The sequence below is a fragment of the Limulus polyphemus genome, unplaced genomic scaffold (genome assembly GCF_000517525.1).
Source record: "Limulus polyphemus unplaced genomic scaffold, Limulus_polyphemus-2.1.2 Scaffold23, whole genome shotgun sequence".
NCBI lineage: Eukaryota > Metazoa > Arthropoda > Merostomata > Xiphosura > Limulidae > Limulus > Limulus polyphemus.
Genome location: NW_013665633.1, coordinates 969,655 through 981,835, shown reverse-complemented (window position 1 = coordinate 981,835; position 12,181 = coordinate 969,655).

The following is a 12,181-nucleotide window of genomic DNA, read 5'->3' as shown; positions in this document are numbered from 1 at the left end:
CCACCGCCAACTCTTGGGCTACTCTTTTACCAACGAATAGTGGGATTGACCGCACAATATAACGCCCCCACGGCTGAAAGGGCGAGCATGTTTGGTGTGACGGAGATATATATATATATATATAATTCTTAACGATACCCGTAGTGGCCAGAGCACAGATAGCCCATTGTGCAGCTTTGTGCTTAACTACAAACGAGAACACCTTATGCAACACATGAACAAGAACACCCCATGCAACGCATGAACAAGCCAACCAATTCAGAAACTCCAGGGATCAGGTATAACTGTCTCTAAGTTTAGACTTCAGTTCAAAGGAAGGGCAATTACTCAGCAACACCCGCCGTCTACACGACTACAAGGTATTTTCTGGGTGACACCTATTGGAAAAGTTGTAAGTTAAAACAAATCTAAAAAACTTTCATTCTCCAAACACCCTAATCACCGGGCCATTGTTGTGGGGAAAACATTATTGGCCTTGAAAATGAAGAGTGTTCGTGACAGAAAAACGATTTTTTTTACTTTATTTTTCTGATATAAAAATACATCCGACAACAAATCCAATAATCCGAGTGCTTTCGAAAAGTTGACTACACTTCCCTGAAGCGCTCAGTTTTTGGGTTTCTCTGTTGGTTCTGCGTGTTTTTGAATATGATAAGAGTATAGATATATTCCTTTTGCATATTAAAGATTTAACGATCTTTATCTTTCTATACTCTTTATATATATATACTGTTCACATCTGACAACGTTTTGGCTATCTTCTTTTTTTTTTTCTTGTATACTTTTTTTCTTTTTAAATCCCACAGTTGTATTGGTTAAATAATTACTACTACAAAATCTACTGTACTTGCTAAGATGTGTTGGTCTTAAAACGAATGGGTATCTGAGGTTAATAAAATTATTTATACCAGGTTAACTTACGATTTGAATATAACCACTAATCAACACTAAATATATTATAATTATTTGTAAAGTTTTTAATAAAAAAATCTTCTTGTGGCTCAGCAGTAAATCTGAAGGCTTAACAACGCTAAAGACCAGATTTCTATATGCATAGAGGTCGCAGCACAGATTTTGTAATTTTCCGCTTAATAACAAACAAATTATATATAAAAAAAAAAAGATAGGGATATATATGTTGTTGTTTTTAGTGAAAACTGTATTTCTCAAGAAGATGCTCTGGGACAGATGTAGGTTAATATTGTTAAGTGTATGGAAAAATCCCTGCATTGTTTGAGTGGCACTACAAGACACGTTCTGTCTGCATTTAGTGTGTAGATATATAGGTGAAGGATGACTCCCACGCCTCACGACAGCCGCTCGGAAACCCTCCTATTGTTATAGTTGTACAAAGTAGAAGGGAAAACGCACAACTGAGTGTAGTAACTCCGTGGGTTTATTGACAGTCGCATTTCTGCCACTGTGATCGCCTTATTATGTTAAACTTATTCATAAAAAAGTTTCCTCCCTCTTATTTTATAATTTATTAGAGTAGATATTCGTTAAATCAAAGGTTGTAGGATTTCGATTCAGTTGACGGTTTAAAAATGTGTGATATTTTTTCACTTAATGAAATATTAAGATTTTGCATCATTCGTTTTACTTTCATTAAAATGATGCATTTTGGGCATTTTTGTGAAAATATCTCTGAGACATTATATAACTCAGTACTAGTGATAAAGACTGACTAGTAAAACATGTCTATGAGGTGTAGCGACTATAACTTTTAAGTTCAGAATGTCACGTGTGCCGCTACTTTCGAAGTTATCAGGAAAGTAAACTTACATATTAACTATCAAAGCTACTATTCGTGTAAAGTCGGTTTTTTAACAACAAAAGTGACAGAGGCTCGAGATTAATTGAATGTGATATTTTGTACTCATTTTCAAACGTAAATTTACCTTAATCAGTTGAATTTGAGGTTCCAGGTCTCAGAGTGGCCACTTCCTATGTTGTAAAACCGTTAATTTAAAGTTTACTTTTTTTTTCATCTGTGTTTGAGGCAAAAATTTATACAGCCGAAGGTGTTCCTTTTCACGTTCCAGTCTCTTGAAATACATCCTCTACAGAATCGCTTTTTTTATATCAGGTATTTTTTCCTGGAATGCAATACACTACTTGCACTGTTTTCACTGCAAAAGATTGATCCGATGTATTTAGAATTTATATATTTGTATGGTATTTAAGCACAAAGCTACACAATAGGCTATTTATGCTTTGGCCACCACGAGTATCGAAACCCAATTTGTGGTGTTATAAGCCCTCAGACTTACAGTTGATCCCCCAGTAGCTCAGCAGTAAGTCTAAAGGTTTATAACACTAAAATCTGAGTTTCGATACCCGTAGTGGGCACAGCAGAGATAACCCATTATGTATGTAGCTTTGTGCTTATTAACAAAAATAAACAAACTTACTGCTGAGGCCCCCAGTGGATGTATTTATATGTATTGCCAAATTTATTTAATGTTTACTTGTTTTTTATTTACAGCATCTATTAATGAAAGATTTACACCAACGTTGTAGGTTGTAGTGTTGTTGTTCCTTTAATTTATTTAAACTGTGTGCGCATTTCCCATCATGTCTATCAGTATCACTTTACCAGTTTGTAGCTACCGCAACAGAATATTGTTGTCTTTCTGATGAACACACGAGACGTAGAACGATTAACTACAGTCTAAATGTGACAACGCACTGTAAACTTTGTCACCGTGTGAATTTTAGTGATTCTGACTCCAAAATTTTTAAGGCAGAAATCCTGTTTTCGAAATCTTTTCCGACAGTATACGTTTTTGAGAAACTATTATTTGATTGCGAGATCGATTTAGTGGCTATTCTAATATGTCTGTGTACTGGCATTTTTTTTTTCTTATACACTTGTTCCCACTTGACGGCTAAAATTGTCAGTTGTTCCAGAGAATGTACTTGTCTTTAAATATTTAAGACTTAGTGATTTTGTGGGTCTGTTTAAGTACGAATCATAATATTCAGTGTATTAACCACAAACCGCGTTATAACTCTTGCTGGCCCCCTAGTGGCACAGCGGTATGTCTGCGGACTTCCAACGCTAGAATCCGGGTTTCGATACCCGTGATGGGCAGAGCACAGTTAGCCCATTGTGTAGCTTTGTGCTTAATTACATAAACAAACAAGCTCTTGCTGTAATTATATTGTATTGTTCTTACCTCGTTGGCGTGGACAATGAAGTAATATCTCAACCAAAATCTACCCTGATGATAACATGATTCTTTGTTGCCTGTCCTTGAATGAAAAGAAAGACAATTTTATGTAATCACGCACCCTCCCTTTTTTTTTTCTTAAGCAGATTTGGAATCCATCCAGAATCGCTATTTTACAGTTGGGGAATCACTTGTCCGTCAGTGTATGTGTGTGAGAGGTTTTCATACTAAATGCACGTGGCAAATGGAAACATTGTGAGCTATTCGTGATATTTAAAAGTTACTTTAAGTTAAAACTCCTGGAATTTCTGTCTTGGCGGCCACATTCCATTGGGTATTTCACAATTATATTTACCACTAACTTCACGCAAAAATATTATTCCTGCACACGTTAACATTACACTGCTTTTTCCCAATGGCACACATTATTTTACAACTTAAGTCAAAAATGATGGTTGATTTTTTTTATGACGCATGTGGTTTTGTGTTACAACAAATGTATGTATACCTACACATCTTTGTACAACTATGTAAATTGGGTGTAGGCATTAAGTAATATAAGAACAAAAAGAATAGTTATGTTACGTCTCTGGTCGTTAGTTAATTTCCCGTATAATTTCTTTCCGGTGAAACTTTAGCGACACAAGTCCTTTCTTAAATAAAACTAGTTTGTTCTTTCTCAATACAACTTTGCAATACACTTAATTTCCACAGCCAATTTAACTTAACTAATTTTATAAAAACACTTTATAATTCACAGGGAACGATTCACGCACTTACTACCGCGCTTGACTCAATTGTCCGTCTCTGTCTGTCTGCAATTCTATCCCGATTAATTGTCTGGCGCACTTATATACAAGAATAGAGGGCGTCTAGCAGATACTGGATTATTCGTGATGTTCCCCGATCTTTCTAGAACGCATTACGTGTTACCAGAGTCACGTGACTTCCGCTGTCGTAACAGTTACATCTATATATTAGTAATTCTAATATTCCCGCCTAACGTGTAAAATTTGTCAGATTTCACATAGGATTTGTTTTTATTATTCTACTTGCTGCTTGTACAATCTATGCAGACGAGCTTAATAGTTATTCGGAATTTTTTAAAGAATTTGGCATGAGAACTCATTTTAAAATCATAAAATCTACATACACAAACCAACGAATCTGATTTTGCATTTTGTTTGTTGTGGTAACAAGCTGGAATGCATTATTTCTGATTATTAATTTTAGTTCTTTTCTATGTAATAGGTAAGTTGCTTTGATCAAAAGTTATTGATAATGCCTTCAACTGTGTTACACTTTTGAAAAAGTCCCACAAGACTGAACTTGTCACTTAAACGCATCCATACGCCAGAGCATCGGGCGGACGTGCCTAGTGATCACCGTCGTCTGTTAATCCATGGGTCCATGGTTAGCATTTCGTTGCCACAAAATCACACTTCGCACTTTTGGGCCGTGGGTATGTACAAAAATGACGACCAAGTCCCTCTGTGCGAGTTGGTTGTGGGTGGTGTTGAACAGCTGCCTTCCCTCTAGTCCATGTCATTAAAATTGGAGATGGCTAGCGCAAATAGCTTTCGAACTGCTTTGTGCGAAAGTTCAACAAAACAAAATTATTAGTTTCAAAATTCGGGACGGCTAGCGCAAACAGTCTTCGCGCAACTTTGGACGAATATCCAAATCAACCACCTAACGCTACTGCGTCAACAGAACTGAGCTTGACACTAAGTATTGATTCCACAGATCTGAACGTGACCCTTTTAACACATCAGTATAACTTAGCAGACACTTCTTACCGTGTCCATAACTGGATTTACCTATCTAGCACGTTCATAGGATTGACCTTTACATAAGACTGGGCTTCTCATTCCTTACCGCAGTGGCAGGACTAAGCCTGACGCTCGTTATTGATTCCAAAACACTGAAATTGACACTTCTAGCACATCCACTTAGAACTGAACCAGTAGTTACGTGGCCACAGGACTGTGCTTTAGCGCGTTCTCAGGACTGACTTTTATAATATTTATCTTGAGGCTGGAAATTTCATTCTTTCTCACTTCAACATGATCAAGCTTGACGCTCACGCTCGTTACTGCATTCATAGTTATCACACTTTGCCACGCCATCAGTTTCGAATTCCTAACACGGCAAACACAATTATATGCTGAAACAAGTTTTGGATGTTGAAGTGTATACTTTCAAACAGCTTTAATCATATAAGCAGAAACTGCCATTAAGTTAGTCTCTGATACACTACTGAAACTATAGTCGTTGTAGTTCTGGAGTTTCTCGTCATCTATTCTTTAAAGAACAATGTTCATGAACTGTTAATCATCGAACTTTACAAAAGTGATGTTTCAGAGCTCGTGATGCTCATGGAGCTCTTTCACATTCGACCATGCTCTCTCTGGTGGTCATTATAATAAGTTTCTGTAAATAGCGACGAAGTCTGTCTCACACTTTAAGAACTTTCCAAATATCCTCTACTGTATGGTGGATGTCGGTTTCCAAGACCACATTCAATCTCTTTAAACAAAAGTCAGTTATAGTTGCATCGAGTATCTTGACGTGTGAGCTATAATCTCATTTTCTTCGTCCACTTTTCTCATGAAAACAGCTGTTGATTTTGAGGTCTGACTGGTGGCTTGTGAACTGTCTTCAACTTCGAATTCATGTTTTCTATTTTGTTAACGTACCAGAATATACGCAGATCTTCATCACAGTCTTTTTGGTTCAAATGATTTTATTTCATAAACATAGCCCGTTATGCATGAAGGTGTTGCTCTAGCTTGGCTTGGAGTTTCGTTTCGACTTCTATTACCGTAAACCTTTTACAAGTTTTTCTGCTTCCGTGGAAAACATTGGATAGTCCCTTTTTGGAAATATTCTGAGCTTTAGCTCTTCATAATTTCACAATCTCGATATATGAATACCTTTCCTTTGAAAGGTTATAACATCATAACTGACATAACTGTGGATTTTTCTATTGCTCACCACAAAACACAGTTTCAGAACAGTTAAGTAAGAGATATCATTCAGTGTTGTATGAGAAAAGATTTCTGTTTTAATTTCCATTTCTATCCGAATTTGATTTATTCTACGCTTCACTGTTTTGAAAATATGTTTTGTGGTGAGTTTTGGCTCACTTTTGGACATCAGTGTACCTGAATATCACACTAACAATTACCCCCAGCAATAAAAATCTTTCTTGGGGCATCGCACTGTCGAATGGTCGGAAATCCGTCATTCGGCAAAAATACGGATGTTTAAGCTTGTCAGCTCGAAACTGTAACGCTATGTCATTGTATGAGTATTTATTTTTATAAAGTGTGATTAACCTATCGTATTGTTTGTATGGAAAAGGAAACAAAAAATTCAGCTAGTTTTCACATACCAACATCCACTTTGAATCTAAGTTGAACAGATTTAGCAAATGAATATAACTTTGTATGAAAACGTCCGTTAAAGACGTTCGAACGTATAAGATTGTTTTAAATCTATAACGTGGGTAAATAAAATATAAAAACAATCTTTTACCTCCTCCACGTTCAGCATTATTGAACAAGTTTTCAATTCCTTTTCTGGAACTGTATTCAAATCAACTGTCGTTACATAAAATAAATAAATTGTTCAGTTTGTTTGAAGTTAAGCACAAAGCTACACAATGGGCTATCTGTGCTCTGTCCACCACGGGTATCGAAACCTGGTTTCTAGCGTTGTACGTCCGCAGACATACCGCTGTGCCACTGATGGTTAATTGTTCAGAAGTTGTCTAGTTTACATTGTGCTGCTTGCATATGAAGACTAACTCATACGAATAAATCAGACATAGTAGACCGCGTCTGAGAGTTGTATAGAAAAAAAAAGAGATACAAGTACTGTTCATTGATGAAAAATAAAAAACGGCATAATTACAAAATGTGGATGTGACCAAAATCAAGATTTAAATCAAAACTATGGGTTCTAATATATATAGGAAGTATATTCTCACTGATTAACGAAAATAATTTAGGCCAACGTACAGCTGTTTTTGAAACAACATCATGTAATAAATGCAATATACCGCATCAATTTATAATCTGTTTTTATTTAAGATTATTTACAATATTTCAACTTTAAACAGTAAATAATAATTAGATCCGCATGCCTTTCATAAGCAAAGTAAATAATTTACCATAAAGTAGCTGGTATTATTCCAAATGTATCTCTGTAATTGTATAATTATTAGGTATTGTTCTAATCGCTAATACGTTGTTCAGTTGAGCGTTGTATAATTCGAACCCATTCAAAATCCACTATCATTTATTTGGTAATGGGTGTGATATGTAACATTGTGACAAGATTAGATATAAATTAAATAGCATCATTCTTTACCACTAAATGCCATACTTTGCCATCTAAAGCCTTATACTTCCCAAAACTTAGTGTATAATGGCGTTTTTTTATGTCGTACGCCGTCAGTTCAGGTGTTGCTTGTTTGTTGTAAAGCGCAAAGCTATACATTGGTCTGACTGTACTCTGCTCGCTGCGGGTATTGAAACCCTATTTTTAGTGTTATAATCTCATTGGCTTACCGCTGAGCTATCAGGGGTAGCAGGTTTTATATATCATAACTTAAGTCAGTTTGTTCGTAGAGTTAGCGAAAAAAAATCCTGAACATGTTGTGGAGATTGAGATATATATATATTGTAGTTTCAGGTGTGATTTTGGGTGGTTACAAGTGATCTTATGAATATTTTATGATTTCAGTTTAGTTTCGTAAAATGCACCAAATTCATGAAAACATTTTTTTTAAATCAACACTTAATAACTTGTTTGTTTGTTTGAAGTTAAGCACAAAGCTACACATTGGGCTATCTGTGCTCTGCCCACCACGGGTATCGAAACCCTGATTTTAGCGTTGTAAGTCCGCAGACTTATCGCTGTGCTACTAGGGGGCCACTTAATAACAATCTAACGCCCAGTGGCTCAGCTGTAAGTCTATACCTCTAAGGGCTCACACCGCTAAAAACCGGGTTTCAGTGTTCGTATTGGGCACTACATAACCCATCATGTAGCTTTGCGCTTAACAACAATCTTACAAATTCCCTGATCTATTTTTCCCCTGAGTGGCTTGATGACTTGTAACGCTAAAATTCGTGGTTTGATCTCTGAGGTAGGAGCAGCGCAGAGGGTCCATTATGGACTTTTGCTCTTAAACAAAAACAAACAAAAGTGTGTGTATATATATATGTATATATATATATATATATATATAATAATAATAACATTTAATGATGTGTTTCTGTGTTTATATACAATGTTTTATGCACGAATAATTTTATGTAATTGTTTGATATGTAGTTTCATATTAAGTTTATATTAAATCTAAAATCGCGTACAATTATGGCCAAGTAAGCCTAACGTTTGTAGTACGTATAAAAATAGTGTGTTTTATATAGCACGTCAAACGTGCTAAGCCCACCTTTGATTAAAGGAGAGAGTATAAACAAGAATTACCTGTACTGAACCAACAAGGAATGGTGTCGCATAAATTATTGTCAGTATTGTTATTATATAATATCACACATATACGTATAATAACTAAGATATACAGTCATCTATCATATGTAAAGTTAGGCCGAAACCCAAAGTAAGCGTTCAAAATTAAATTATAAAACGAAACAGTTAAACCTTCATATTTAAAGTTAAATGTTAAGTAAAAAATACGATAAGTGAAAAAATAAGACTCTGGGACCAGAACTTAATTCTAAGGCTAACTATATATCATACACTTTCTTAATTATAAAGATAAGGGTGATTAAATTCGAAAACATCCAAATTTATAAAATGTGATTGAAGTGCATTATTTTATGATTTAACCGTTTTTACGCAATAGCATGAACTTTTTTCCCCCCACTTTTTTTTTCAGGGCATTATTGTAGGCTGTTGAAATGGGGCGGATACACAATACGTGAAATACAAACTATTTACTCATATACACCTTTAACAAATCTTCAAAAGTATATGAGAGACATCCTTAGGTGATAAACAAACCGCAAACAGAGCAGATACAAAAATTTCACAAAACCACAAATTTCTCAATCTCACTGACTGACTGACATTGTTTATGCTTCTATCCGTGTATCAAACAGTCTTAACATAGTTATAAGTGGACCAAACAGAACAATAGCACAGGAACCACGTGCTAGTGCTAGCGTTTGTCTGTACTAAACATCATCAAAAAAGGAAGAGCTGTTTGATGTACATCAGGTAATACCTTGAACAGGGACAACATTTTAATATACACATGTCTACTCGCTCACTCTGTGTACTGAGTAGGTGTGGTCAAATAAAATAGTGAAGGGGTGTGGTATTCTCGATCAACATCACTGTGTGACAAGATCTATAAACTATGAGTAGTATGGGGGTATGCCAACGTAGGGTGAGCCTTGAGAGAAGCTTCACTATCTAGGCTAGAAGACAAGCTACACTCTTTTCCAAAGAATTTATAATATGCATTGTAGATTAAATCAAGTTTGCATTCATGAATCATTTAATAGGTAGTGTAATATTATGGTGCACACCCAGACTGATAATATAAATACAGGATATCAACATAAATGAATGATGCATAAGATCATGTCACCTCGTGTGAAAAAAAAAATCCACAAACAAGTGGAAAAAAATATTTTGTTTAATTGAAAGTATAGGAATGGGTGCGCCAAAAAGTGAGGAAACAAGGTAGTACTGGGCATGGTGTAATAAAACTTCCTCTTTACAACCTCACAAGTGGTGTATCCAACATCTGGCTCATGCCTACTTCGTTTTTCTGTGTTCGTGATATTATACAACTTACGTGTACATACTAAAGTGTGTCTACGATTATTTTAGTTTTATATAGATAGTAACGAATCCAATTCCTACGTTGTTTCCTCACTTTTTCATGCACCAATTCCTACACTTTAAATTTTTTGAAAAATATTTTTTCCACTTGTATAAGTACAACACTCAAACGACCAAGTACACAATTTAAGAACTTTGTTCTGAGACCGTCAACGGTCTTAAAACAGACACTCTTCATGTTTCGACGTATAATCCCGTCATCCTGAGGAGTATAAAATCAAAAACACTGTACAAACCATACATAATAAATCCATTCGTAATATGACCCATATTACAACGTAATTTACATACTGAGCTTAAAGAAGATCACGCCATCTGTATACTTTCTGACCTGCTAACCCTTCACACTTATTCAAGATATGATAATTATTTTTAGTGTGTTTAATTATTCCTACAGATTATCTGATATATTTAGCCGACATTCGGTTGAGTCAAAATAACAGTTTTGCATTGTTTCTCATGGGCATCAGCCACCTAAGTAAATGGAGACCACCTCAATAGTCAAAATGAGATATGAAATATATATATATTATTATTGACTGAAATTTGGATATCTAGTGATTCTTCAATGTTTTGTAACTTTGTGTTTTTAATCATTGGATTTGTTCTATGCAGCTTTGGATCAAAATATAACACACAATCAGTACCATTATATCGCATTTTTTATGACCACCCTTTCAAACTAATGATGAGCTAGCAAAAGCAATATCAGCTTAGTATAAAAAAGATTTAACATTGCTTCACAACTCTTGAAATTTAAAGTTTTCTAGTCTGCCATAAAAAACGACTAATCAAATTAGTCAAAGCTTTTTGTATTGTTGTTTTACCTTCAGTTTAGTGGGCACAATTTTCGGCTCCGTTTGTTAGTGTGGGAGGAGTATTCACCATCTGATCGAACCTTTACGATCTCTAATTTTTACATTTTTCTTTTTATTTCTATTTTAATTTTGTAACGTATTAAGAGCGAGATGGAAGCTAGTGCTGACTAGTTAGTAGTCAACGGTAATACTAATGTCAGTAGGTAATCCGTTAGGAACAATGCCCGACCCATATAAACAAAGTTCAAGCCATTCGTGCAGCGTTCCGATAGACATATTCTAGTGCTACTTAGGACTAGCGTGCTCGAGGGAGAAAGGGAAGTAATGAAACAGTTTTAATTTTAAAACATCCTGTTAAGCAAATTATACGTTAAACTACATATTTACCCTGCTATGTCAGGGTGAGATTATACCGGATACAACATCCATGAAGAAGAAAAAAATTGACAGGTACAAGGCATAATGCGATATCGTAATGCACTATGTCCTGCATCTTGATGAATAACGTAGCCGTGATTTTCGTGGCCTCATACTTCTTTTACTATTGGATAAACACCTCATTGGGGAAATCCAATACTCCCAAAGTAAAGTGATATTGAAAACAATAAGCTTAATTTCTTTTAAAAATATCCTCTTTATTTAAAAAAAAAAATTACTGGGATGGCAGGAAAACAGATTAAGCAAAGACCAAATTCAAATTATATCGAAAAATAAAGTTATCAGTGGTAGCTTAATATTTCAGAGGTAAGGATGAATTTTGCTAGAATCCCTCTTACGCCATATGGGATTCTATCAAATCGTATTGGGACCTGTTAATTTGAACCGTACAGTCTTTGTGTAATTACGAAACAAAAACATTCATTATATGGTAGAATAGATAATAATTCCTTTCATACTCACTTTACGGCGTTTTAAAGTGAAATAAAAGTCTGAATGATGACATGGCTTTCATAATACGGGCTTAGAACGCAGAAATCCGAGGTTCAGCCCCCCCCCCCCCCCGTGAAGGACAGGGTAAATATTTACTATAATTTAATGGTACATACAAGTTACTAGCCCGCGAGTTTCTATTGATAAAACAAAAGCGTTGTTGACATATTATTAAATACTGTTATTTGTTTTCACTCTTACGTGAATATGGCGTTTAGAAAGACAAAACTAAAAATGTTCCGGTTATCAACAAATTTGCGATTTTATTGCAGGTTTCTATCATTACTTTACTCTCGCGTAATCGGCCCGGCATGGCCAGGTGTTTAGGGCGCTCGACTCGCAATCTGAGAGTCGCGGGTTCGAATCCTC